Below are 27,583 nucleotides of genomic sequence, written 5' to 3'. Positions count from 1 at the left end.
GCAGTTCTGGTCATCACATTAAAGGAAATATGTGACTGCACTCGAGAGGATACAGAGGAGATTTACGAGGATGTTGCCTGGACTGGAGAATGTGAGCTGTGAGGAAAGATTGGATAGGTTGGGTGTTTTATCTTTGGAACAGAGGAGGCTGAGAGGAGACCTCATTGAGGTGTATAAAATTCTGAGGGGCCTAGATAGAGTCGATAGGAAGACCTTGTTTCCCTGAGCAGAGGGCATAGATTTAAAATAATTGGTAGGGGGTTTAGAAGGGATTTGAGTGGAAATCTCCCAGAGGGTGGTGGGGGTTTGGAACTCACTGCCTGAAAGCATGGTAGACTGGAGACCAGCTCTGCTGCACGGACCTAGTGTACACATATCTTGCAATTTGGGATGGCCCGTGCTGCTCCTGGGCCCTCGCTTCTTTAGGGCCCCATAACTCACGCGTCTCCTGTGCTCCGATCACGTCACTCCACAATTTCTCGCCGCTCCTTCACCCTGACTTCGCCGCTCCTTCGCCCCAACCTCGCCACTCCTGTTGCAGGTTGGGTAGCTCTTTGTTGGCCGATGTGGACACAATGGGCAGAAAGGCCTCCTTCCATGCTGCAAACGTCAATGATTCAATGATTCTATCAGTGGAGCTAGGTCCTTACTTATATTTGACAACCCCTTCCCGGCTCAATAATTGGCTACTCACTTCTCAGTGAGTGTGAGCACTATTTCCACCTGGGATCCATCTCTACTTGTCTTCTAATTGAGAACACAGCATTTTCCTTAACAGTTTTGTTAACATCATTTAAAGAACTTGCACATAGCGGTACAGAGAACATGATTAATATGTTGAGATCCCTGAGCTAGAAGCAGTTTACAATGGAATTATTCACTCTTAGTGTTGCAAACTTGTGAAATAAATTACCATCCTTCCCATAGAAGCTGTTGATTTTTTCCAGGGGAACCTGGCTATGTTGCTGATTAATGTTGTGGGAACAGGATTAAATTAGGAACAAGATGAGCTGTTTGTAACACTTTAGAAGCTTTGATTTGTTTTTACATTTCTTATGTCGGCAATACACAACTCCCTGTTGATATTGAAGGCAATGTGTCAAATTCCTTCAGTTGATAAAGAATAAAACATACACAAAACTATCTGTAACTCATTCAAAAAAACTAAATATCTATGATGTGCAGGAAGTGTTGCTGAAAAACAGATGCTTTAAATAACTTTCAATTTTTCACACTGTGGGAGTCAAACAATATATAATGCATAAACATTGATCTCATTTCTCATCTAATATATAACATTTGTTTTTTCTATAATTTGATTATTTCATGAACCTTGAGCTTCAGCTTTGCTTTTGTTGGATAAATCAGTTTGTACAAAATTTCTCTTGATGGGTCAAAACCTCCTCAATTGTTTTATGTATCTTTATAGAAATTAATTTCCTTCAGGAATTCAATTTTAGGGGAAAACTGATGGTAATTAAAATGAAAAACATTTTTTTTATAGGCTACATGTACCATGATGTTTTACTTTATTTTTTGAAGAAATATATTTGTCACTAATCAACAGCGTGACAGTGCCCAGGAGATATTGTGGAATTATTTGATTCGTAGTTGTGAAATTAGCCTCAAGTCAAAATGAAGCACTAAAACTCTTAAAATTTTAATTTAAATACCATACAATGTGCAGATGGATAAATCAAATTCACAACGGCTTCTTTAAAATTAAAGTTTGTCTCATCAAGATGATGGATGTGGTGCTAGGGAATGGAACCTTTAAGTGTTCCCAGATCAGATAAAGCAGGGTTAGAGCAGACCAATGTTCCCTCTGCTCTCTTCGCTCAACATGCCTCAGCCCCAATCGCAAAAAGGCAATTACTGTGGCAACAGCTTTTTCCACTTCTCACACCTGTCAACTTGTGGGCTTACTGAATGCGATTTACAACTGATGCTTAATTGGAGGCAATTTTGTGCTGTTGGCCCACACATGCTAGGCACATAGGAATTGCTAGACTTAATAAGACCTCGGTCCATCTAGTACACTTTCTACCTTCCTGGTAGTCACATGATACAATTATAATGAAGTTGTTGATTAATCAATCTCTATCAGTTCGTCTACAAGACTCCCAGATATGAGACAAGGAAAACTCCAGTGGTGGAAAGATTTAGGAACCATGGGGTCGGATTTTCAACAGGTTTGCAACCGGGTTTTTGCCACAATTTGACCCATCGCGGTGAAAACCCGGTTGCAAAGCCCGGGCGGGAGCTTTGGGCACCTGTTTGCGGTGGCGCTTCCAAGTACTGTCGGGGAGAGGTGCGCCAACGCGGATTACATTACCGTCGTACTTTTGGCACTCGCCCGACCCATACGCCGCGCCCATTCATTCACTACGTTTCCGCAGATTAGTTTTTAATTCACCCCGATTCAAGCATAGGCTGTAAAAAGAAAGAATTGCATTTATATAGGGCCTTTCACAACCACTGGATATCTCAAAGCGCTTTACAGCCAAATAAGTATTTTCTGAAATGTAGTCACTGTTGTAATGTGGGAAACGCGGCAGCCAATTTGCGCACAGGAAGCTCCCACAAACAGCAATGTGACAATGACCAGATAATCTGCTTTGTTATGTTGATTGAGGGATAAATATTGGCCAGAACACAGAATAACTCCCCTGCTCTTCTTCGAAATAGTGCCAAGGGATATTTTACATCCACCTGAGAAAGCAGATGAGGTCTTGGTTTAACGTCTCATCCAAAAGACAGCACCTCTGACTCCCTCAGCACTGCACTGGAGTGTCAGCCGAGATTTACATGCTCAAGTCCCTGGAGTGGGTCTTAAAACCCACAGCATTCTAACTCGGAGATATGTGTGCTATGCACTGAGCCACAGCTGAGCTACTACAGCCACATGCAGGCTGTATTCTCTGAATCTACTGTTTGGGACGAGGTAAAACAGCCTGTCATGTTCTGCATTATCTAGTCCCTTTAGAATCCCCCAAAAAAGCAATCATACAACTTCTCAGCCTTCTCTGTTCCAGTGAGAACATGCCTAATTTACATAATCACCCTTTATAATCCAATCCCTCCATCATGAGAAGCGATTAAATATAAATTGGAAGCAGACATGATGGCCGCAATATTTATGGGGAGATGAGTTCGGAGTGGGGGTGGTGGGACTTCTGGACGGGAAACATGGAATTCCGGTTACCCGGACATCCTGCAGATACTTACTGCAGGACGTCTTTTACATTTTTTCTGCAGCTTTCCCACCCGACAGCCAGCCTGATTAACAGACTGGCTACTTATGGGGTGGGAAAGCCTCTGGTACAAGGCTGCGGCCGAGGAGTAGAGAGTGTGTAGGGAGGTAGGGAGAGATCGTGGTCGAAGCGGGACTTGTGGTCAAGGCGGGGAGACATAGTGGGGAGAATGCATGGTCAGTGGGGGATGATAAAGCCCGCGGGCGGGGGGTTCTCGTGGCTAGGGGTGGAAGGTCGCGGGGATGTAGGGAGATCGTGGTGGGGGGCGTGGGTGGAATGGAGTGGAGATTGGGGGGAATCAGTGATCAAGGAGCTAGAAGCAGGAAAGCTTGTTGGGCCGAGGGAAACACTCCTGCTCCTCTTGGCTCACAAGCAGTGCTGTAATGGCACTTACCTTATAGGTCCAGCCCTTTTCACCTCTTTTTATCTGCTGCTTTTCCCAAGACCCGGGGTATGTTCTCTTTGGAACAGAGGAGGCTGAGGTGAGACCTCATTGAGGTGTATAACTTTTTGAGGGACTTGGATATAGTAGTTAGCAAGGGCCTATTTCCCTTGGTGGAGGGGTCAATTACGAGGGGGAATAGATTTAAAATAGTTGGTGGAAGGCTTCAAGGGGATTTGAGGGAAAGCTTCTTCACACAGAGGGTTGTGGGGATCTGGAACTCGTTGCCTGGAAGGGTGTTGGAGGCAGAAACCCTCACCACATTTAAAAGGTGCTTGGATGTGCACTTGAAGTGCCGTAACCTGCAGGGTTATGGACCTAGAGTTGGTAAGTGGGATTAGACTGGATAAACTCTCATTGGCTGGCGCAGACATGATGGTAAATGCATCATGGAATCTAATACGGCCAGAGTGATCTCCTGGACTAGTTTCAATCACTTGGAATGGCCGGAGAGGAATTATCCCAGATTTGTTTCCCCCAATTGGCCTGAGTTTTTATCTGTTTTTTTGCCTCTCCCAGCAGATCGCATGGCTCTGGGTGGGGTGGAGTGTAAAATGTTGTGATACATGGGGTAGATGCTCTTTACCTGTCTGCCATTGTTCATTGTTCATAGGTTTATATATAACCTTCAGAGCTGCTGACCGAGGGCCGTGTGGCTCTTTGTCGGCCGGCGCGGGCACAATGGGCCGAAATAGCCTCCTTCTGCGCTGTAAATTTCTGTGTTTCTCTTAAATGGGTTATAATAAAAATTCAGTTAAAATGAAGGCACACAGCCTGCTGTAAAGGCCTTCGATAAGGTAGCCCATAATGGACTGATGAACAAGGTTAGAGAATGCAGAATGAGGGGACAAGGAGCGGAGTGGATTGCAAGCTGGTTTTATGACAGAAGGCAGAGAGTAGGAGTAAAAAGTAGTTATTCACAGTGGCAGAAGGTGGGTAATGGTGTCCCACAAGGATCAGTGCTGGGACCACTGCTGTTCACAATTTACATTAATGATTTTGACTTTGGAATCAAGAACAAAATTTCTAAATTTGTGATTGACAACAAAATGGGAGGGATAGTCAATTCCGAAGAGGACCGCAACAGATTACAGGGGTATATTAATAAACTTGCAGAATAGGCATTTAATTGGCAGATAAGGTTCAAAACAGGTGAATGTAGGATGTTACATTTTGGTAGGAAGTATAGGGAGCTCACTTATTACTTGGAGGGTGCAAGTCTCGGTGGGATAAAAGAACAAAGGGATCTCGGAGTACAAATACATAAATCACCAAAAGTTGCGACACAGGTTAGCAAGGCCATAAAAAGCACAAGGCCATAATAACCAAGCACGAGGGTTTATTTCTAGAGGTATAGAATTAAAAAGTAGGGAAGTTATGCTAAATCTGTATCGAACATTGGTTAAATCACACTTAGAGTACTGCATACAGTTCTGGTCACCATTTTATAAAAAGGATATAGAGACACTGGAGAGGGTGCAGAGAAGGATGATACCAGAAATGCAAAGGTATACATATCAGGAAAGGATGAACAAGTTGGGTCTCTTTTCTCTTAAAGACCTAATAGAGGTCTTTAAAATTATGAAAGGTTTTGATAGAATGGATACAGAGAGAATGTTTCCACATGTGGGGAAGAGCATAACTAGAGGCCATCAATATAAGATAGTCATCAAGAAATCCAATAGGGATTACAGAAGTTTAGATGCATTTAAGGAAAGGCTAGACAAGCATATGGGGCAAAAGGGAATAGAGGATTATAAGAACATAAGAACGTAAGAAATAGGAGCAGCTGTATGCCATTTGGCCCCTCGAGCCTGCTCCGCCATTCAGTAAGATCTTGGCTGATCTGATCCTGGCCTCAACTCAACTTCCCTGCCCGCTCCCCATAACACTTGACTCCCTTATCATTCAAAAATCTGTCCATCTCCACCTTAAATATATTCAAAGACCCAGCCTCCACAGCTCGCTTGTGAAGAGAATTTCAAAGATTCACGACCCTCTGAGAGAAGAAAATACTCCTCATTTCCATTTTAAATGGGCGACCCCTTACTTTGAAATGATGCCCCCTAGTTCTAGATTCCGACACAAGGAGAAACAACCTCTCCGCGTCTACCCTGTCAAGCCCCTTCAGAATCTTAGATGTTTCAATAAGATCCCCTCTCATTCTTCTAAACTCCGATGAGTATAGGTCCAACTTGCTCAACCTTTCTTCATTAAGCCAACCCCTTCATCTCAGGAATCAACCTTGGGAACCTTCTCTGAACTGCCTCCAATGCAAGTATATCCCTCTTAAATAAAGAGACCAGAACCAAACACAGTACTCCAGGTGTGGTCTCACCAACAGTTGTAGCAGGACTTCCCTACTTTTATACTCCATCCCCCTTGCAATAAAGGCCAACATTCATTTGCCTTCATAATTATTTGCTGTACCTGCATACTATCTTTTTATGTTTCATGTACAAAGACCCCCAGATTCCTCTGTACTGCAGCATTTTGTAATCTCTCCTCATTTAAATAATAATTTGCTTTTTTATTTTTCCTACCAAAGTGGATAACATCACATTTTCCACATTATATTATACTCCATTCTCCAGATTTTTGCCCACTCACTTAGCCTGTCTATATCCCATTGCAGATTATTTGTGTCCTCTACACAATTTGCTTTCCCACCTATTTTTGCTATTATGCTGATAGATTTAGATGTGGAAAGACGGGAGTAGGCTCGAATAGAACTTAAACGCCGGCATGGCCTGGTTGTGCTGAATGGCCTGTTGTTGTGCTGTATATCCTATGTAATCGTATGTAAAAATCCCACTATAGAGCTTTGAGCTCATAAATCTATGCTGACACTCCTCTCTCTCTCTCGCTTCTCTTGGAGTTGAGGATGATTTGCTTCCACACTAAAAATGAGTTCTCAGGTGACTGATGAATCCAATGCGGGACCTACACTCTCTGTCACAAGATCCATGTTGGTGATTGGAGAGTGGGCAGATACAGCAGGAGCGACGTGGTTGGGGTGAAGGAGCGGTAAGAGACTGTAGGGGGACGTGATCGGGGCCCAGGGCAGGGGCAAGTTCAGGACCAGGGGCCCAGGGGCAGCAAGGACAGCCCACACTGCGATACGTGTGCGCAGTAGGTCTGTGTAGCAGAGCTGGTGTCCAGTTGACTTGGGTAATCCCTGCCACTGGACCAAGACCTAGCTCTGTCAAGCCCGTGTGGTGGTTGGTGTGCAACGGCCACCCCACATTAAAAAAATTCATGCACAGGCATCTTCCACCCTTCAGGACGTAGTTCGGGTCCTTCTTTGAAACACCTGTGAACTCGTCCTTTTTTTGACGTGGAAGCAAGTCATCCTCGTTTCGAGGGACGGCCTATGATGGTGATGTCACAGGTGGGGCAGATGGTGGTTGATGGAACAAGTGGGTGGGGTGCTTGGGTTGCTATGCGCTCCTTCCGCTGTTTAGGCTTGGCTTCAGCTTGCTCCCGGCGAAGAGACTCGAGGTGTTCGGCGCTATCCCGAATGCTTTTCCTCCACTTTGAGCAGTCTTGGGCCAGGGATTCCCTGGTGTCGGTGGGGATGTTGCACTTTTTCAAGGAGGCTTCGAGGGTGTTCTTGAAGCGTTTCTTTTGCCCACCTGGGGCTCGCTTGCCATATCGAAGCTCTGAGTAGAATGTTTGTTTTCCGAGTCTCGTATCGGGCATGCAGACTGATACATCCTTACTATACAGTATAAATGCACACGAGCCCATGCTTGAGAGAAGGTCAGTCTGTGACCTATCCTTTATTCCATAGCACTCAAGTGATGGAAGTGGGTGGAGCTTGCCCTTTTATATCTGAAGGTCCAGGTTAGGAGTGTCTCCCACAAGTTCACCACCTAGTGGTCATTGTTCTCACAGTGTACAACTTAGGTCAGATTATACATGGGTTACAATGCTGGTTGAATACATGACATCACCTCTTATTGGGATCACAGATTGAATCTCTCTGGTGGTTTACGTTCTCTTGTAGAGCGCCTGAGTTGGGTCTCCGGTTGTTGGGCGCTGGCTTGAGTGTCTGCTGTTTGCGGATGCCTCAGGCCTGTCCGGACTGCCCACAGTGACTGGGCTCTCCTCCCTTTGATTCCTGTGTTCGGTCACCTGTGGAGGAGTGAACTCTCTATCGTGTTCTTCCTCTGCTTCTTCTATGGGGTTGCTGAACCTCCTTTTTGTTTGATCCACATGTTTGCGGCAGATTTGTCCATTGGTAAGTTTAACTACCAGAAACCTATTTCCCTCTTTGGCAACCACAGTGCCTGCGAGCCATTTGGGCCCTGCAGCGTAGTTGAGGACAAAAACAGGGTCATTTACATCAATACATCGAACCCTCGCATTCCTGTCATGGTAGTGATATTGTGACTGACGCATGCTCTCGACAATTTCTTTCATGGTGGGGTAACCAGGTTTTGAGCGTCCTTTTCATTAGCAGCTCTGCAGGTGGAACCCCTGTGAGCGAGTGTGGTCGGGATCTGTAGGCCAACAGGAGGCGTGATAAGCGGGTTTGTAGGGAACCCCCTTCGATTCTGAGCATCCCCTGTTTGATTATCTGCACTGCTCGTTCTGCCTGGCCGTTTGAGGCCGACTTGACATGGTTATTTCCATTGCCTGCCATGAAGTCCTGGAATTCAGTGTTTGTGAAGCACGGGTCATTGTCGCTGACCAAGATGTCCGGTAGACCGTGGGCAGCGAACATTGCCAATAGACTTTCTACCGTGGCAGAGGATGTGCTTGAATTTAAAATGTCACATTCGATCCATTTGGAGTAGGTGTCTACTACAACCAAAAACATTTTTCCCATGAAAGGACCTGCATAGTCCACGTGGATACGTGACCAAGGCTTGGAGGACCATGGCCAGGGGCTAAGGAGGGCTTCCCTGGGCGCATTGTCCAGCTGGGCACACATGTTGCACCTGCGAACACAAAGTTCCAGATCTGCGTCTACACCAAACGTGTGACCTGGCAATTGCCTTCATCGTGACAATGCCCGGGTGCTCATTGTGGAGTTCTCTGATGAACACCTCTCTGCCCATCTAGGGCATGACTACACGATTTCCCCACAGTAGGCAATCGGCCTGAATCGAGAGTTCGTCCCTGCACCTGTGAAATGGTTTAAATTCCTCAGGGCATGCCCTGTACGTGGCTGCCCAGTCCCCATTCAGGACACATTTCTTGACTAGAGACAATAACGGATCTCTATTTGTCCAGACTTTAATCTGACGGGCTGTCACGGGTGAGCCTTCGCTTCCGAAAGCTTCAACAGCCATGACCAACTCAGCAGCATGCTCAGTAGCCCCCTCAGTGGTGGCTAGTGGGAGCCTGCTGAGTGCATCAGTGCAGTTTTCGGTGCCCGGTCTGTGCCAAATTGTGTAGTCATAGGCGGCTAATGTGAGTGCCCACCTCTGTATGCGGGCTGATGCATTTGCATTTATGGCCTTGTTGTCGGCCAAAAGGGACGTTAGGGGTTTGTGATCTGTCTCCAGCTCATATTTCCTGCCAAACAGGTACGGGTGCATTTTCTTTACCGCATATACACATGCGAGCGCCTCCTTTTCTACCATTCCGTAGCCCTTTTCTGCCTGGGACAGACTTCTGGAGGCATAAGCTACCGGCTGTAACTGACCCTTGGCATTGACATGCTGCAACACACACCCGACACCATAGGACGACGCATCGCACGTTAACACAAGTTTCTTACATGGGTCATATAGCGTTAACAGATTGTTGGAACATAACAAATTGCGTGCTCTATTAAAAGCCCTTTCCTGGCTGTCCCCTCAGACCCATTCGCGACCTTTGCGTAGGAACACGTGTAGCGGCTCTCACAGCGTGCTCAATTTGGGAAGAAAGTTACCAAAATAGTTCAGGAGCCCCAGGAATGAATGCAGCTCCGTAGTGTTACGGGGTCTGGGGTGCTCTCTGGATCGCTTCCGTCTTGGACGCAGTAGGGCTGATCCCGTCTGCTGCTACCCTCATCCCCAGGAATTCTACCTCTGGAGCTAGGAAGACACACTTTGCCTTTTTCAGTCGCAGCCCTACCCGGTCCAGTCTGCGTAGCACCTCCTCCAGGTTGTGGAGGTGTTCTTCAGGAACCCGTGATGAGGATATCGTCCTGAAAAACCACCGTCCCTGGAATCAACTTGAGGAGACTTTGCATATTTCGTTGGAAGATCGCGGCGGCCGAGCGAATCCCGAACGGACATCAGTTGTACTCAAACAACCCCTTGTGTGTCGAGATGGTGGTCAGCTTCTTCGACTCACTTGCCAGCTCCTGGGTCATGTAAGCTGAGGTCAGGTCCAATTTTGAAAAAAGTTTGCCACCGGATAGCGACGCAAAGAGGTCCCCCGCTCTCGGTAGCGGGTACTGGTCTTGGAGTGACACCCGATTGATGGTGGCCTTGTAATCGCCACATATCCTGACCGACCCACCCGCCTTGAGCACCGGCACAATCTGGCTCACCCAGTCACTGAATTCGACTGGCGAGATGATGCCTTCCCTCAGCAGGCGGTCCATTTCGCCTTCTATCTTTTCCCGCATCACGTACGGCACCGCTCTGGCCTTGTGGTGTACTGGCCTGGCGTCCGGGTTTATGTGAATCACTACCTTGGCCCCCATGAAAGTGCCAATGCTGGGTTGAAATAATGAGTCAAATTTGTCAAGGATTTGTGAGCATGATACTCGCTCCACAGAGGAAATTGCATTGACATCGCCCCATTTCCAGTTCATGACAGCAAGCCAACTCCTCCCCAGCAGTGCGGGACCGTCCTCTGAGACAACCCAGAGTGGCAACCTGTTCTCTGAATCTTTGTGGGTCACAACTACCGTGGCGCTGCCTAGCACCAGAATGATCTCCTTTGTGTATGTCCATAGCTGTGCATCAATCGGCGATAATTTTGGCCTCCTGGCCTTGGATGCCCACAACCTTTTGATACCCATCAGGGACTGGCTGGCCCAGGGTCTAGCTTCATTGATACTGGGATGCCATTGAGGAGCACTTTCATCATTATCGGTGTCGTCCTGGTGTATGAACTGTATACGTGCTCCACATGAACTCGCTGAACTTCAGCTTCCAGCGATTTTCCCCAGCGTTCATTTCTACAATTTCTGCAGGTATTTTGCTCATCTCTGCAAACTCTGGCTGAGTGTGTGCCTCCACACCTCCAACATGAGCTGCTGTTTGAAACAAAAGGTCCCTTGCCAGTCGATCATCCCTGACTGCCCCCGTCCTTGAGTGCGCCATTAACAGGTGTTGATGGCCCCATTACTGGCCACATTGTCCCTCGTAATGGCGTGAATTGCCGTTCAGCTTGCCATTGTCTCTGTCGAACTCCCCCTCTGGGTTCGACTACATGTTGGGGCATGCCTGACTGCCCATGTCTGCCTGGAGAACTGTGTGCTGCTTTAACAACGTTGAATCTCTGTTCCAACCATTCCTTAACACAGTACCTCTCGTCTGTTCTGCTCGTGGCCATGCTCGCGTGGTTTAAATCCTAATTTCTCGTCGCCATTGATACGTCCTTTATACAGTATAAATGCACACAAGGCCCATGCTTGAGAGAAAGTCAGTCTGTGACCTGTCCTTTATTCCATAGCACTCAAGTGATGGAAGTGGGTGGAGCTTGCCCTTTTATATCTGAATGTTTAGGTTAGGAGTGTCTCCCACAAGTTCACCACCTAGTGGTCATTGTTCTCACAGTGTACAACTTAGGTCAGATTATACATGGGTTACAATGCTGGTTGAATACATGACACAGACGATGTGGCCCGTCCAACAGAGATCGACCGTGGTCAATGCTTCGATGCTGACACTCCAGTGTAATGTTGAGGGAGTACTGCACTGTCAGAGGTATTGACTTTCATGTGAGATGTTAAGCTGAGGCCCCATCTGCTCTCTTGGGTGGACGTCAATGATCCCATGGCACTATTTTGAAGAAGAGCAGGGGAGTCATCCCTGGTGTCCTGGCCAATATTTACCTCTCAATCAACATAACAAAAACAGATGATCTGGCCATTATCACATTGCTGTTTGTGGGAGCTTGTTGTGCACAAAATGACTGCCATGTTTCCTACATTACAACAATGACGACACTTCAAAAGTACTTAATTGCCTTTAAAGCGCTTTGGTAAGTAAGGGGGCTGTGAAAAGTGCTATATAAATGCAAATCATTCTTTTCAGCTGAAAGGCCATTACATCACCTCCACCATGGCTTTCACTCTTTGTTTTACATCCGGTGTTATTAGCTCAACATAGCAAAGACTCAAAAAGGTTCCACCACACGGTTTAAGGATATAACATATGGAGGCCGAAATTGCCTCCTGCCTGAAACAGGGCACAAACACCCCGTTTCTATTGTTTTTACCGCCACGGTGGTTGAGGTTGCCTCTTGAGCAAACTTCTGCACTTTATTTGCTTTTTTCACTCGCATCCGGAAGTCGCTCTTAATGGGGGCAGATATGCGGCAATGACACGACTAGAGGGACAGATGTTGGGGGGGGAGTGTGGAGTGGCCGTCGTGATGGCGTCATCACGGCACCACATCACCACGGCTCTCCCCTTCACTTAAAGGAGAGAGCATGTGCAATGTTTGAACTTCGGTCCACTGTGCCATCAGGCAGGGTTTCGGCCGGGCCAGCGGCTTGGCACCCAAGAGCGGGTGCGAGGCTGCCTATTGGCAGCCCGGCCGAATCCGGGGGCATAATTATCGGGCCGACATAGCAGTCGGCCGACAAAAAAACCCATGGTGGCAGCGGCAGTAGGCTCTCCCCTTTAAGGGGAGCCACGCCACCATTACAGAAGGCCTCAGCCTCACTGCACCGCCATGAAAAATCTTGCTTTGACACCGCCGAGTGGGCTGAAGATTTTCACAGAGGAATTTTGCCGTCAGTGGTGTAGATCGGCGGTGTGCACTGTGCTGATGCACTTAGAATGGATCGACAGCAGCGGGAGCGGTGGGGGTGAGCGGGGCACCGCCGGGATTTTGATAATGGCGGCCAATACACAAAAAATCGGTAGCCATTGCACTCCGCAGCATGGCCGCCACTTTGCGGTGTTAAGAAGCCTTAAGGAAAGGGGCAATTTCAGCCCCAAGTCGTCCCATCTATGTACAAGTACAGAAACAAATAAATATTTATTTACATTAATGAGATTAGATCTATCCAAGGCTAATTTATATGACAACAGTTACAGCTTTGCAGATTTGTTGACATTCTATAGATATTGCCTGTCAGCTACATTTTTAGTTATATTCTTTTAACTATCGTGCTAATATAAAATGGAACGTAATATAAATGGATTATTTTATTATCTCTCGATCTTGAGCTCGAATACAGGCCTTTAAGGCTTACACTGCCCAGTAATTTCCTGGACATCAGGAGACTGAGCTCAGGAGAAACTATTGAGGCAGGAGAAATTATTATGGGGAATAATGAAATGGCAGAAACATTAAACAAATATTTTGTATCTGTCTTCACAGTAGAAGACACAAAAAGCATACCGAAAATGGTTAGGAACCAAGGGTCTAATGAAGGTGAGGAACGTAGTGTAATTAATATAAGTGGAGAAAAAGTACTAGAGAACCTAATGGGACTAAGAGCCAACAAATCCCCTGGACCTGATGGCCTACATCCTAGGTATCTAAAAGAGGTGGCTGCAGACAAAGTGGATGCATTTGTTTGATCTTTCAAAATTCCCTAGCTTCTAGAATGGATTGGAAGATAGCAAATGTAATAATTCAAGAAAGGAAGGAGAGAGAAAACAGGTCAGTTAGCTTGGTATCAGTCATTGGGAAATTCTGGAATCCATTGCTCAGGAAGTGGTATCATTGCTCTTTGATAATCATAACATGATTAGTCAGAGGTTTTATGAAAGGGAAATCGTTTTTGACAAATTTATTAGAGTTTTTTGAGAATGTAACTAGCAGGGTAGATAAAGGGGAACCAGTGGATTTCCAAAAGGCTTTCGATAAGGTGTCATATAAAAGGTTATTACACAAGATAAGGGCTCATTGGATTGGAGGTAATGTATTACCATGGTTAGAAGAATGGTTAACGGACAGAACAGAGAGTAGGGATAAACGGGATAAATGTGGTACCCTTGTTTAAGAAGGGATAGGCTGAGTAATTACAAGCCTGTCAGCCTAACCTCAGTGTGGGAAAATTATTGGCAAAAATCCTGAAGGATAGGATAAATCTACATTTAGAAAGGCAATGATTAAACAGGGACAGTCAGCAGAGATTTGTTAAAGGAAGATCGTGTTTGAGTAACCTGATTGAATTTTTTGAGGGGGTAACCAGGAGGGTTGATGAGGGCAGTGCGTATGATGTAGTGTATATGGAATTTAGCAAAGCTTTTGATAAGGTCCCACATGGCAGACTTGTCATGAAGGTAAAAGCCCATGGGATCCAGGGCAAAGTGGCAAGTTGGATCCAAAATTGGCTTAGAGATAGAAAGCAAAGTGTAATGGTTGATAGATATTTTTGTGACTGGAAAGATGTTTCCAGTGGGGTTCTGCAGGGCTCAGTACTGGGTACCTTGCTTTTTGTGGTATACATCAATGATCTAGATTTGAATATAGGGGGTATGATTAAGAAGTTTGCAGATGACACTAAAATTGGCTGTGTGGTTAATAATGAAGAAAAAAGTTATGGACTGCAGGAGGATATTAATCTACTGGTCAGGTGGGCAAAACAGTGGCAAATGGAATTTAATTTGGAGAAGTGTGAGGTAATGCACTTGGGGAGGGCTAATAAGGAAAGGGTATACACATTAAACGGTATGCCACTTAGAAGTGTAGATGAACAAAGGAACCTTGGAATGCTTGTCCACAGATCCCTGAAAGTAGCAGGCCCGGTGGATAAGGTGGTTAAGATGGCATATGGAATGCTTGCCTTTACTGGCCAAGGCATAGAATACAAGTTATGCTTAAATTGTATAATACTCTGGTTAGGCCACAGCTGGAAACCTCCGTACAGTTCTGGTCATCGTATTATAGGAAGGCACTGGAGAGGGTGCAGAGGAGATTTACGAGGATGCTGCCTGGAATGGAGAATCTTAGCTAAGAGGACAGATTGGATAGGCTGGGTTTGTTCTCCTTGGAAAAGAGGAGGCTGAGAGGAGACCTCATTGATGTGTATAAAATTTTGAGGGGCCTGGATATAGTGAATAGCAAGGGCCTATTTCCCTTCGTGGAGGAGTCAATTACGAGGGGGTATAGTTTTAAAGTGGTTGGTGGAAGGTTTAGATGTGATTTGAGGGGAAGCTTCTTCACACAAAGGGTTGTGGAGGTCTGGCACTCACTGCCTAGAAGGGTGGAAGAGGCAGAAACCCTCAGCACATTTAAAAGGTGCTTGGAAGGGTACTTGAAGTGCCGTAACCTGCAAGGTTACGGACCTAGAGCTGGTAAGTGGGATTAGACTGGATAACCTCTTGTTGACCGGCGCAGATACAATGGTAAGTACTTCAAGGAATTGAATATGGCCAGAGTGATCGCCTGGACTAGTTTCAATCGCCTGGATGGGACGGAGAGGAATTTTCCCAGATTTTTTTTTCCCCAATTCGCCTGGGTTTTTATCTGGCTTTTGCCTCTCCTAGGAGATTGCATGGCTCCGGTTGGGGTGGAATGTAAAATGTTGTGATACATGGGGTATCGCAGTTGTGTGGGGCGGACTGGTTGGGCCGGATGCTCTTTACCTTTCCGCCATTGTTTATTGTTCATAGGTTTATATGTAACCTTCAGGGCTGCTGACCGAGGGCCATGTGGCTCTTTGTCGGCCGGTGCGGACACGATGGGCTGAAATGGTCTCCTTCTGTGTTGTAGATTTCTATTTTTCTATGTTTCTATGTTTTCCATTTTGGAAGGCTGTAACTATTGGGGTGCCACAAGGATCAGTGCTGGGGCCCCAGCTATTTAGAATCTATATTCACACCTAGAAGAAGGGACTAAGTATAATATATCCAAGTTTGCTGATGATACAAAGCTAGGTGGGACAGTAAGCTGTGAGGAGAACACAAAACATCAGCAAAGGGATCGCAATGGACTAAGTGAGTGAGCAGAAAGGTGGCTGATGGAGTATAATGTGAGGTTATTCACTTTGGTAGAAAGAATAGAAAAACAGAATATATTTTAAATGATGAGAAACTTTTAAATGTTGGTGTTCAGAGAGATTTGGGGTTCCTTGTGCAAGAAACACAGAAAGCCAGCAGGCAAGTACAGCAAGCAATAAGGAAGGCAAATGGCATGTTATCGTTTATAGCAAGGGGGTTGGTGTCAGAGCAAGGAAGTCTTTTACAATTGTACAGGGCCTTGGTGAGACCACATCTGGAGTACTGTGCACACTTTTGGTCTTCTTATCTAAGGAAGGATATACTTGCCTTGGAGGTGGTACAACAAAGGTTTACTAGATTGATTCCTGGGATGAGAGGGCTGTCTTATGATGAGAGATGTATAGAATGGGTCCATACTCTCTGGAGTTTAGAAGAATGAGTGATGATCTCATTGAAACATACAAGATTCTAAAGGGGATTACAAGGGTAGATGTTGAGAGGTTGTTTCCCCTGGCTGAGGAGTCTAGAACTAAGAGGTCACAGTCTCAAGGATAAGGGGAAGTCCATTTAATACAGAGATGAGGAGGTATTTCTTCACTTAGAGGGTTGTGAATCTTTGGAATTCTCTGTCCCAGAGGGTTATGGATGCAGAGTCTCTGGATATATTCAAGGCTAAGATAGATAGATTTTTGGAGTCTAGGGGAATCAAGGGATATGGAGATCGGGCGGGAAAGTGGAGTTAAAGGTCGATGATCAGCCATGATCTTATTGAATTTTGGAGCAGGCTTGATGGGCCGTAGGGTCTACTCCTGCTCCTATTTCTTATGTTCTTATGTTCTCAGTAACCTTCCACAGCAGATATTTGCCCAATGCTTCTATCATAAAAGCAAGGGGGGACTCAAAAATGTGTGCACCGTTCAATACTTTTGGGAACAATCCACTTCTGGTGCACCAGTCCACTTGCACATAATGGTGACCCAGGAAGATCTACCCCTTAATTATTATCATTAAACGGAAGCTGGAGAAACTCATGAAAGTATAAGGAATAGAATGTTATGCTGATAGAATTGGATGATGAGGAGTGCGAGGAGGTACTTCATTACCTTCACGATGACCAGGGAGAAACAGGATGAGCACGCATGTGGGTTTGCTAGGATAGCGGGCTTCCCGAGAGTTCAATGAGCAATTGACTGCACGCACGTGGCCTTGCGAGTACCATTCCAGAATGCAGAGGTCTTCAGAAATAGAAAGGGATACCACTCCCTAAATGTGCAGCTGGTGTGCGACCACACGTAGTGCATCCTCGCAGTCAATGCTCGCTATCCTGGAAGCGCACATGATGCCTTTATCCTGAGGCAGAGCACTGTGTCTCGACTGTTTCAGCCACCATGGCAAGGCCGAGGCTGGCTGCCTGGGGACAAGGGATACGGCCTGGCCACCAGACTAATGGCCCCCTCTCCACAGTCCCACCATAGAACTGGAGGAACGCTGCAATGAGAGCCATGTTGTCACCTGCAACATCATAGAGCAGACTATAGGGGTCCTGAAGCAGCAATTCCGATGTCTGGACCGCTCTGGAGGCAGCCTTCATTACTCCCCTCAACAGGTATCTCTATTATTTGTGGTGTGCTGCATGCTGCACAACTTGCCATCATGAGGACCCAGGTTTTGCCAATGGGGATCGCAGTCCTACCTCAGGAGGAGGAGAAGGAGGAGGAGGACCTGGAACGTGCCGATACTCCGAATGAACAGCAAGATGATGAGAACCAGCAGCAGTCACGGGGAGGCAGCGTGCCAATGTTGGCGCTGGCAGGGCTATTCGGCGGCTGCTCATAAGGGAAAGCTTCACTTAAATGGAGTGAGCTGAGGGATGCAGCTAAAAATGAACGCTTATTGTGAGACAATAATGCCATCTCTCTGTTACAAGTCAACAGTCATACACCAGAGGCTGAAGGAAACGTTCAATGTTACATTTTATTGCAAACACATCCCTCAAATAACTCCAAAAAGACCACCCCTCAAGGAAAACATAATGGGGCACCCACCCCTTCAAATAATACAACAGATGAATAATATTTACACATTTTCAACAGAGGGCCCAGGGCCACACCTTTCATTGGTGGGTCTTGCGTAGACATTTCCGATCCCTCTATGTCACTCCCCTCCCTCGCCTACTGCTCCTCCTCAATGGGTCTTCAGTGCCTGCAGCAAGGTCACTTGAGGCCTGCTGTGTGTCTGAGGGAGACAGGACAGATGGCCCAGCACGACACCCTGGACCAGCTCTGGGCCTGGAAGGCCCCGTCGCTGACAGCCTCGCCGGAGAGTGGGTGGCAGCATTATGGGATGGCTGGGGTACAGACAGCAGCAGGTACAAAGGCTGAATGGCAGTGTTGGGAAACCGAAAGATGTTGTCCTGAGAAAGGACATCACATTCCATCTGGACCGATGGCCTGCCATTCCCCCGAGGCAGAGCCTCAGCACCTGGAGCAATCTGTTTGCAGCGCCAATTGTTGGCCTAATTTTGCACCGTTAGCTCCCCGTTGGACTGATGGGACCCCAGATATGATGGCAGCAATCAGTGCTGGTGTGGCATCAATTTGACCCTGCATCAGGGCAGGCAGCGCCTTGATGCCAGCATGCTAGCAGAATGCAGGTGTTGTGTGGTCTCGGCCTGCAGCTCAATGGCTACTGCCATGTCAGCTGTTGCCCATGCCATCATGTTTTGGACCTGATGGCCACTTGTGGCATTGAGCATCTATTGTAATCGATCAAGGATGGGCTCGATGGGCCCCGAAACCGCAAATGCCAAGGTTGAGGCGGCCTCCACCGTATTCAACGCAAGTGTATCCAGGTTCGGCGGGATCCTCGCCAATGCACCAACGAGCTCGTGGTGCATCTGCATTGACTCCCTGGACATAACCTCTAAGTCCAGGTCCTCATCTGCCTGTCTTGTGAAAAGGACTTATGGCCTGACTTACCCTCCGTAGAGCTGGCCCCCGAGCTTCCCCTCACGCTGGGTATTGCTGCCGGCCACTGGGGCTAGGAGCCTCAGTTTCAGCCAACCCCAGGAAGATAGCCTTTTCAACCGAACTGCTCTCCTCACTCGATCCAAATGTGCACTCCTCGTCCTGTCCTGGCACACTGCTCATCACCTCCACCTCCTCCTCCTCATCTTCACCGTCATCTGAAGATGTAGGTTGACGGGCAGGCTGGCGCTCTTCTGGCTCATCATCTGTAAGCACAAAACAACAGAGACCATGGAGTTAATTCAGAGACCATGGTCCAGAACTTAAAGGCGGCTAACTTTGAAGGTATGAGGCGTGAATTGGCTGGGATGGATTGGCGAATGATACTTAAGGGGTTGACTGTGGATGGGCAATGGCAGACATTTAGAGACCGCATGGATGAACTACAACAATTGTACATTCCTGTCTGGCATAAAAATAAAAAAGGGAAGGTGGCTCAACCGTGGCTATCAAGGGAAATCAGGGATAGTATTAAAGCCAAGGAAGTGGCATACAAATTGGCCAGAAATAGCAGCGAACCTGGGGACTGGGAGAAATTTAGAACTCAGCAGAGGAGGACAAAGGGTTTGATTAGGGCAGGGAAAATGGAGTATGAGAAGAAGCTTGCAGGGAACATTAAGATGGATTGCAAAAGTTTCTATAGATATATAAAGAGAAAAAGGTTAATAAAGACAAACGTAGGTCCCCTGCAGTCAGAATCATGGGAAGTCATAACGGGGAACAAAGAAATGGCGGACCAATTGAACAAGTACTTTGGTTCGGTATTCACGAAGGAGGACACGAACAACCTTCCGGTTATAAAAGGGGTCGGGGGGTCTAGTAAGGAGGAGGAACTGAGGGAAATCCTTATTAGCCGGGAAATTGTGTTGGGGAAATTGATGGGATTGAAGGCCGATAAATCCCCAGGGCCTGATGGACTGCATCCCAGAGTACTTAAGGAGGTGGCCTTGGAAATAGTGGATGCGTTGACAGTCATTTTCCAACATTCCATTGACTCTGGATCAGTTCCTATGGAGTGGAGGGTAGCCAATGTAACCCCACTTTTTAAAAAAGGAGGGAGAGAGAAAACAGGGAATTATAGACCGGTCAGCCTGACATCGGTAGTGGGTAAAATGATGGAATCAATTATTAAGGATGTCACAGCAGTGCATTTGGAAAGAGGTGACATGATAGGTCCAAGTCAGCATGGATTTGTGAAAGGGAAATCATGCTTGACAAATCTTCTGGAATTTTTTGAGGGTGTTTCCAGTAGAGTGGATAAGGGAGAACCAGTTGATGTGGTATATTTGGACTTTCAGAAGGCGTTCGACAAGGTCCCACACAAGAGATTGATGTGCAAAGTTAGAGCACATGGGATTGGGGGTAGTGTGCTGACATGGATTGAGAACTGGTTGTCAGACAGGAAGCAAAGAGTAGGAGTAAATGGGTACTTTTCAGAATGGCAGGCAGTGACTAGTGGGGTACCGCAAGGTTCTGTGCTGGGGCCCCAGCTGTTTACACTGTACATTAATGATTTCGATGAGGGGATTAAATGTAGTATCTCGAAATTTGCGGATGACACTAAGTTGGGTGGCAGTGTGAGCTGCGAGGAGGATGCTGTGAGGCTGCAGAGCGACTTGGATAGGTTAGGTGAGTGGGCAAATGCATGGCAGATGAAGTATAATGTGGATAAATGTGAGGTTATCCACTTTGGTGGTAAAAACAGAGAGACAGACTATTATCTGAATGGTGACAGATTAGGAAAAGGGAGGTGCAAAGAGACCTGGGTGTCATGGTACATCAGTCATTGAAGGTTGGCATGCAGGTGCAGCAGGCGGTTAAGAAAGCAAATGGCATGTTGGCCTTCATAGCAAGGGGATTTGAGTACAGGGGCAGGGAGGTGTTGCTACAGTTGTACAGGGCATTGGTGAGGCCACACCTGGAGTATTGTGTACAGTTTTGGTCTCCTAACCTGAGGAAGGACATTCTTGCTATTGAGGGAGTGCAGCGAAGGTTCACCAGACTGATTCCCGGGATGGCAGGACTGACCTATCAAGAAAGACTGGATCAACTGGGCTTGTATTCACTGGAGTTCAGAAGAATGAGAGGGGACCTCATAGAAACATTTAAAATTCTGACGGGGTTAGACAGGTTAGATGCAGGAAGAATGTTCCCAATGTTGGGGAAGTCCAGAACCAGAGGTCACAGTCTAAGGATAAGGGGTAAGCCATTTAGGACCGAGATGCGGAGGAACTTCTTCACCCAGAGAGTGGTGAACCTGTGGAATTCTCTACCACAGAAAGTTGTTGAGGCCAATTCACTAAATATATTCAAAAAGGAGTTAGATGAGGTCCTTACTACTAGGGAGATCAAGGGGTATGGCGAGAAAGCAGGAATGGGATACTGAAGTTGAATGTTCAGCCATGAACTCATTGAATGGCGGTGCAGGCTAGAAGGGCCGAATGGCCTACTCCTGCACCTATTTTCTATGTTTCTATGTTTCTATGTTTCTATGAGTGCGGTTATCAGTTGAGGAGGGCAGGAGAGATTATTTTGGTTGCAACATCTTGCAAGGCATGTGGCCTCAAGGCTAAGGGGGCTCACTCAAAATGGCCATTTCATTCACATACTGTCACTGTCAAGTGGGGGCTGTGACTTCCTCCCCTCCACCGCCATGACTGCAGCACCCATGAGGGCAGATACCCGCTCCTCCTCGTCGGTCAGATCCTGCAGGTAGGGCTCGCCCTCTCCCCAATGATCCAACTCACGCAGAATGTGCACGGGTTTGACTTGCAATGACAAAAGCAAAAAGTTGATAGTGGCAGAATAGGTGCCGGTGTGCCACATTTGGCTCCAGTAGGGTACTCGCGAGTAATATGGCAAAGTGTGCATATCGGCAGTTCATGCTGTGTGGCATTGCACAGTGGATGTGTGAACAGGGAGTCTGGGGCATAAGCAACTACCAGTACCTAGAGGCTCAGGACTAGGACTATATATGAAGAGTTGAAAGGTGCTGGTAGGTGCACTCAGGTTGAGTAAGGAGCTAGAAGGTGAGGGATGCTTGGGTGGGCAGGGCATGTCTGGTGAGGCGATGGAGAGGTATCAGGCTGGCTTCAGCAATGAGGAGCATGGCCTGGTAGAGATAGAGAAGGGGTAGGCAGTGCAAAGTCTTTACAATATGTGGGAGAGTGAGGTTCACATGAGGGCATTGGAAGTTGAATGGAAAGGGTAGTTACCCTGATGACTGTAGTAAAGCCGTTGAACGTATTGTGACATTGGGTCGCTGTTGTGGGCACCGTGCTCCGGGCTTTAACGAGCTCAGCCACCTCCCTCCAGAGTCTCCTCAAATGCCGAAGGGCTGGCATTCATCCCCCTCTAGGCTGGAGGACACTCCAGCGTCTCTCCACTGCCTCCAGCAAGGCATCAAGAGTGATGGGTGAGAAGCAGGTAGATAGCTGGCGTCCTCCTTACTCCTCCATTTTCGTGTTCTGAAGTCCCTGTGGAGATGGAACTGCGCATGCGCAAACTTGCTTTGCTGCACCTTTAAGACTCGGCTGTTCCCGGGGTCTGACTTGGCATTCCGTTCATGCGCAAAGGGTCCGCTAAATTTACCGACCAAACTTTCGTTATCGACCCCCCCCAGCTCTGGCGTGTAATGTCTGATTTAGCGCCCCTGTCAGCTCCTCACCTGATTCTGATGAATTTCTGGACAGAGGGCGCAAACTTTTTCAAGGTGCTAAAATTACTGCTCCGCCCAAATGAGGCGTGACCGATTTTCTCCCCCAAAGATTGTTGGACCTAATTTTTCAGGAGTGCAATTGAATTCTCACTACTCATCGATTAGGTACTCGCATAAAAACACTCAAGAAGCGCGACACCATTCATTCATTTGATTGTTGCTCCTGCCACTGGACTCAATATCCACCCACCCCGTCCTTTACGGCACACTGTGAATACAATATGTATGATTTACAGGACTTTGATAATCGAGGGGCAGTGCTGTGTGGCGGGGTCAGATTGGTGGAGGACTTTTGTCTTACAGATGTTTAGCGTAAGGCCCATGCTCTTGTACTCCTCAGTGAAGGTGTTGACGATGGCTTGGAGTTGGGCTTCCGAAATGCAAGCATCATCTGCGTACTGTCGTTCAATAACAGAGGATGGAACGACATTGGATCTGGCCTGGAGGCAGCGGAGGTTGAACAGATTCCCATTTGTTCTATAATTTAGCTCCACTCCATTGGGAAGCTTACCAAGGGTGAGATGGAGCATTGCAGCAAGGAAGATCGAGAAGAACGTTGGTGCGATGACACAGCCTTGCTTGAACCCAGTCCGGACATGTATTGGCTCTGTGGTGGATCCATTGGTCAGGATCACGGCTTGCAAGTCATCGTGGAGCAGGTGGAGTACATCAGAAACCTACAAACAATGGAGAAGTACCAGTAATGCTGCCTCCGCAAGATCCTGCAAATCCACTGGCAGGATAGATGCACCAACGTCAGTGTTCTTGCTCAGGCCAACATTCCCAACATTGAAACATTGCCCACGCTTGACCAGTTCTGTTGGGAGGGCCACATCGTCCACATGCCCGACACGAGACTCCCAAAGCAAGTGCTCTACTCAGAGCTTCGACATGGCAAGCGAGCCCCAGGTGGGCAGAGGAAACGCTTCAAGGACACCCTCAAATCCTCCTTGATAAAATGCAACATCGCCACCGACACCTGGGAATCCCTGGCCCACAACCGCCCAAAGTGGAGGAGGAACATCCGGGAGGGCGCTGAGCACCTCGATTCCCATCACCGAAAGCAAGCAGAACTCAAACATAGACAGCGGAAGGAGCGTGCATCATCCCAAGCTCCCCACCCACCCTTTCCTTCAACCATTGTCTGCCCCACCTGAGACTGTAGGTCCTGCATTGGACTCTTCAGTCACCTGAGAACTCACTTTTAGAGTGCATTCCATTCATCCTAGAATCTGATGGACTGCCTATAATGATGATAATGATCTACAGGATGCCACTCTCCCTCCCTGAACCTCTACCACTGATGACAAAAACAATAATCTCATGGGATCAAAATCACCTGCAAGTCACACACCAGCCTGACTTGTGGCAGTTGGCGAGAGGTGGGAGCAGTGTCGGAGCGGCCTATAAAGGCCCAGCGGGAGCTCGAGGGTCAGCGGCAGTTGGCGAGAGGTGGGAGCAGTGTCGGAGCGGCCTATAAAGGCCCAGCGGGAGCTCGAGGGTCAGCAGCAGTTGGTGAGAGGTGGGAGCAGCGTCGGAGCGGCCTATAAAGGCCCAGCGGGAGCTCGAGTACCAACGGCAGTTGACGAGAGGTGGGAGCAGTGTCGGAGCGGCCTATAAAGGCCCAGCGGGAGCTCGAGGGTCAGCGGCAGTTGGCGAGAGGTGGGAGCAGTGTCAGAGCGGCCTATAAAAGGCCCAGCGGGAGCTCGAGGGTCAGAGGCAGTTGGCGAGAGGTGGGAGCAGTGTCGGAGTGGCCTATAAAGGCGTACTTGTGCAACTACAGTGGGAGAGAAAGCAAAATAGAAGTAGAAAGGAAGCAAAAGGTGATGTCACAGCCAATGGGGTAAGTGATTGGCTGGTGATTGGTGAGTAGCTTTTCTTTTTGTTTTTTATATCAGTAAGTGAACTGTAACATTGTTATTACCAATTTAAGGGTATCTAAGGGTTAAGGCATGGCAGGAGAGATCGGTCACGTGATATGCTCCTCCTGTGCCATGTGGGAACTCAGGGACACTTCCGGTGTCCCTGACGACTACGTGTATAAGAAGTGTATCCGCCTCGAGCTCCTGACGGTCCGGGTTACGGAATTGGAGCTGAGGGTGGATTCACTCTGGAGCATCCACAATGCTGAGAATGACGTGAGTATCACGTGTAGTGAGTTGGTCTTACCGCAGGAGAAGGGTCCACAGCCAGATAGGGAATGGAAGACCAGCAGGAAGAGCAGTGCAAGAAAGGTAGTGCAGGGGTCCCCTGTGGTCATCCACCTGCAAAACAGATGCACCGTTTTGAGTACTGTTGGGGGGGATGACTCATTGGGGGAGGGCAGCAGCAGACAAGTTCATGGCACCATGGCTGGCGCTGCTGCACAGGAGGGCAAGAAAAAGAGTGGGAGCGCGATAGTGACAGGGGATTCAATTGTGATGGGAATAGATAGGCATTTCTGCGGCCGCAACCGAGACTCCAGGACGGTATGTTGCCTCCCTGGTGCAAGGGTCAAGGATGTCTCGGAGCGGGTGCAGGACATTCTGAAATGGGAGGGAGAACAGCCAGTTGTCGTGGTGCACATTGGTACCAATGACATAGGTAAAAAAAGGGATGAGGTCCTACGAAACGAATTTAAGGAGCTAGGAGCTAAATTAAAAAGTAGGACCTCAAAAGTAGTAATCTCGGGATTGCTACCAGTGCCACGTGCTAGTCAGAGTAGGAATCGCAGGATAGCGCAGATGAATACGTGGCTTGAGCAGTGGTGCAGCAGGGAGGGATTCAAATTCCTGGGGCATTGGAACCAGTTCTGGGGGAGGTGGGACCAGTACAAACTGGACGGTCTGCACCTGGGCAGGACCGGAACCAATGTCCTAGGGGGAGTGTTTGCTAGTGCTGCTGGGGAGGAGTTAAACTAATATGGCAGGGGGATGGGAACCAATGCAGGGAGACAGAGGGAGACAAAAGGGAGGCAGAGGCAGGAGACGGAGGGGAGATGGGGGGGGGGTGGGGTGCGGAGAGGCCCGGGGCGGGGAACAGGAAGGGCCACTGTGCGGCAGAATTCTAAAAGGACAAAGGGTGTTAAAAAAACAAGCCTGAAGGCTTTGTGTCTTAATGCAAGGAGTATCCGCAATAAGGTGGATGAATTAACTGTGCAATTAGATGTTAACAAATATGATGTGATTGGGATTACGGAGACGTGGCTCCAGGATGATCAGGGCTGGGAACTCAACATCCAGGGGTATTCAACATTCAGGAAGGATAGAATAAAAGGAAAAGGAGGTGGGGTAGCATTGCTGGTTAAAGAGGAGATTAATGCAATAGTTAGGAAAGACATTAGCTTGGATGATGTGGAATCTATATGGGTAGAGCTGCAGAACACCAAAGGGCAAAAAACGTTAGTGGGAGTTGTGTACAGACCTCCAAACATTAGTCGTGATGTTGGGGAGGGCATCAAACAGGAAATTAGGGGTGCATGCAATAAAGGTGCAGCAGTTATAATGGGTGACTTTAATATGCACATAGATTGGGCTAGCCAAACTGGAAGCAATACGGTAGAGGAGGATTTCCTGGAGTGCATAAGGGATGGTTTTCTAGACCAATATGTCGAGGAACCAACTAGGGGGGAGGCCATCTTAGACTGGGTGTTGTGTAATGAGAGAGGACTAATTAGCAATCTCATTGTGCGAGGCCCCTTGGGGAAGAGTGACCATAATATGGTGGAATTCTGCATTAGGATGGAGAATGATACAGTTAATTCAGAGACCATGGTCCAGAACTTAAAGAAGGGTAACTTTGAAGGTATGAGGCGTGAATTGGCTAGGATAGATTGACGAATGATACTTAAGGGGTTGACTGTGGATGGGCAATGGCAGACATTTAGAGACCGCATGGATGAATTACAACAATTGTACATTCCTGTCTGGCGTAAAAATAAAAAAGGGAAGGTGGCTCAACCGTGGCTATCTAGGGAAATCAGGGATAGTATTAAAGCCAAGGAAGTGGCATACAAATTGGCCAGAAATAGCAGCGAACCTGGGGACTGGGAGAAATTTAGAACTCAGCAGAGGAGGACAAAGGGTTTGATTAGGGCAGGAAAAATGGAGTACGAGAAGAAGCTTGCAGGGAACATTAAGGTGGATTGCAAAAGTTTCTATAGGTATGTAAAGAGAAAAAGGTTAGTAAAGACAAACGTAGGTCCCCTGCAGTCAGAATCAGGGGAAGTCATAACGGGGAACAAAGAAATGGTAGACCAATTGAACAAGTACTTTGGTTCAGTATTCACTAAGGAGGACACAAACAACCTTCCGGATATGAAAGGGGTCAGAGGGTCTAGTAGGGAGGAGGAACTGAGGGAAATCTTTATTAGTCGGGAAATTGTGTTGGGGAAATTGATGGGATTGAAGGCCGATAAATCCCCAGGGCCTGATGGACTGCATCCCAGAGTGCTTAAGGAGGTGGCCTTGGAAATAATGGATGCATTGACAGTCATTTTCGAACATTCCATTGACTCTGGATCAGTTCCTATGGAGTGGAGGGTAGCCAATGTAACCCCACTTTTTAAAAAAGGAGGGAGAGAGAAAACAGGGAATTATAGACCGGTCAGCCTGACATCGGTAGTGGGTAAAATGATGGAATCAATTATTAAGGATGTCATAGCAGCGCATTTGGAAAATGGTGACATGATATGTTCAAGTCAGCATGGATTTGTGAAGGGGAAATCATGTTTGACAAATCTTCTGGAATTTTTTGAGTATGTTTCCAGTAACGTGGACAAAGGAGAACCAGTTGATGTGGTATATTTGGACTTTCAGAAGGCTTTAGACAAGAGATTAATGTGCAAAGTTAAAGCACATGGGATTGGGGGTAGTGTGCTGATGTGGATTGAGAACTGGTTGTCAGACAGGAAGCAAAGAGTAGGAGTAAATGGGCACTTTTCAGAACGGCAGGCAGTGACTAGTGGGGTACCGCAAGGTTCTGTGCTGGGGCCCCAGCTGTTTACACTGTACATTAATGATTTAGACGAGGGGATTAAATGTGGTATCTCCAAATTTGCGGATGACACTAAGTTGGGTGGCAGTGTG

The sequence above is a fragment of the Pristiophorus japonicus genome, chromosome 1 (genome assembly GCF_044704955.1).
Source record: "Pristiophorus japonicus isolate sPriJap1 chromosome 1, sPriJap1.hap1, whole genome shotgun sequence".
NCBI classification, from domain to species: domain Eukaryota; kingdom Metazoa; phylum Chordata; class Chondrichthyes; family Pristiophoridae; genus Pristiophorus; species Pristiophorus japonicus.
Note: the sequence above shows the minus strand (reverse complement) of the source record.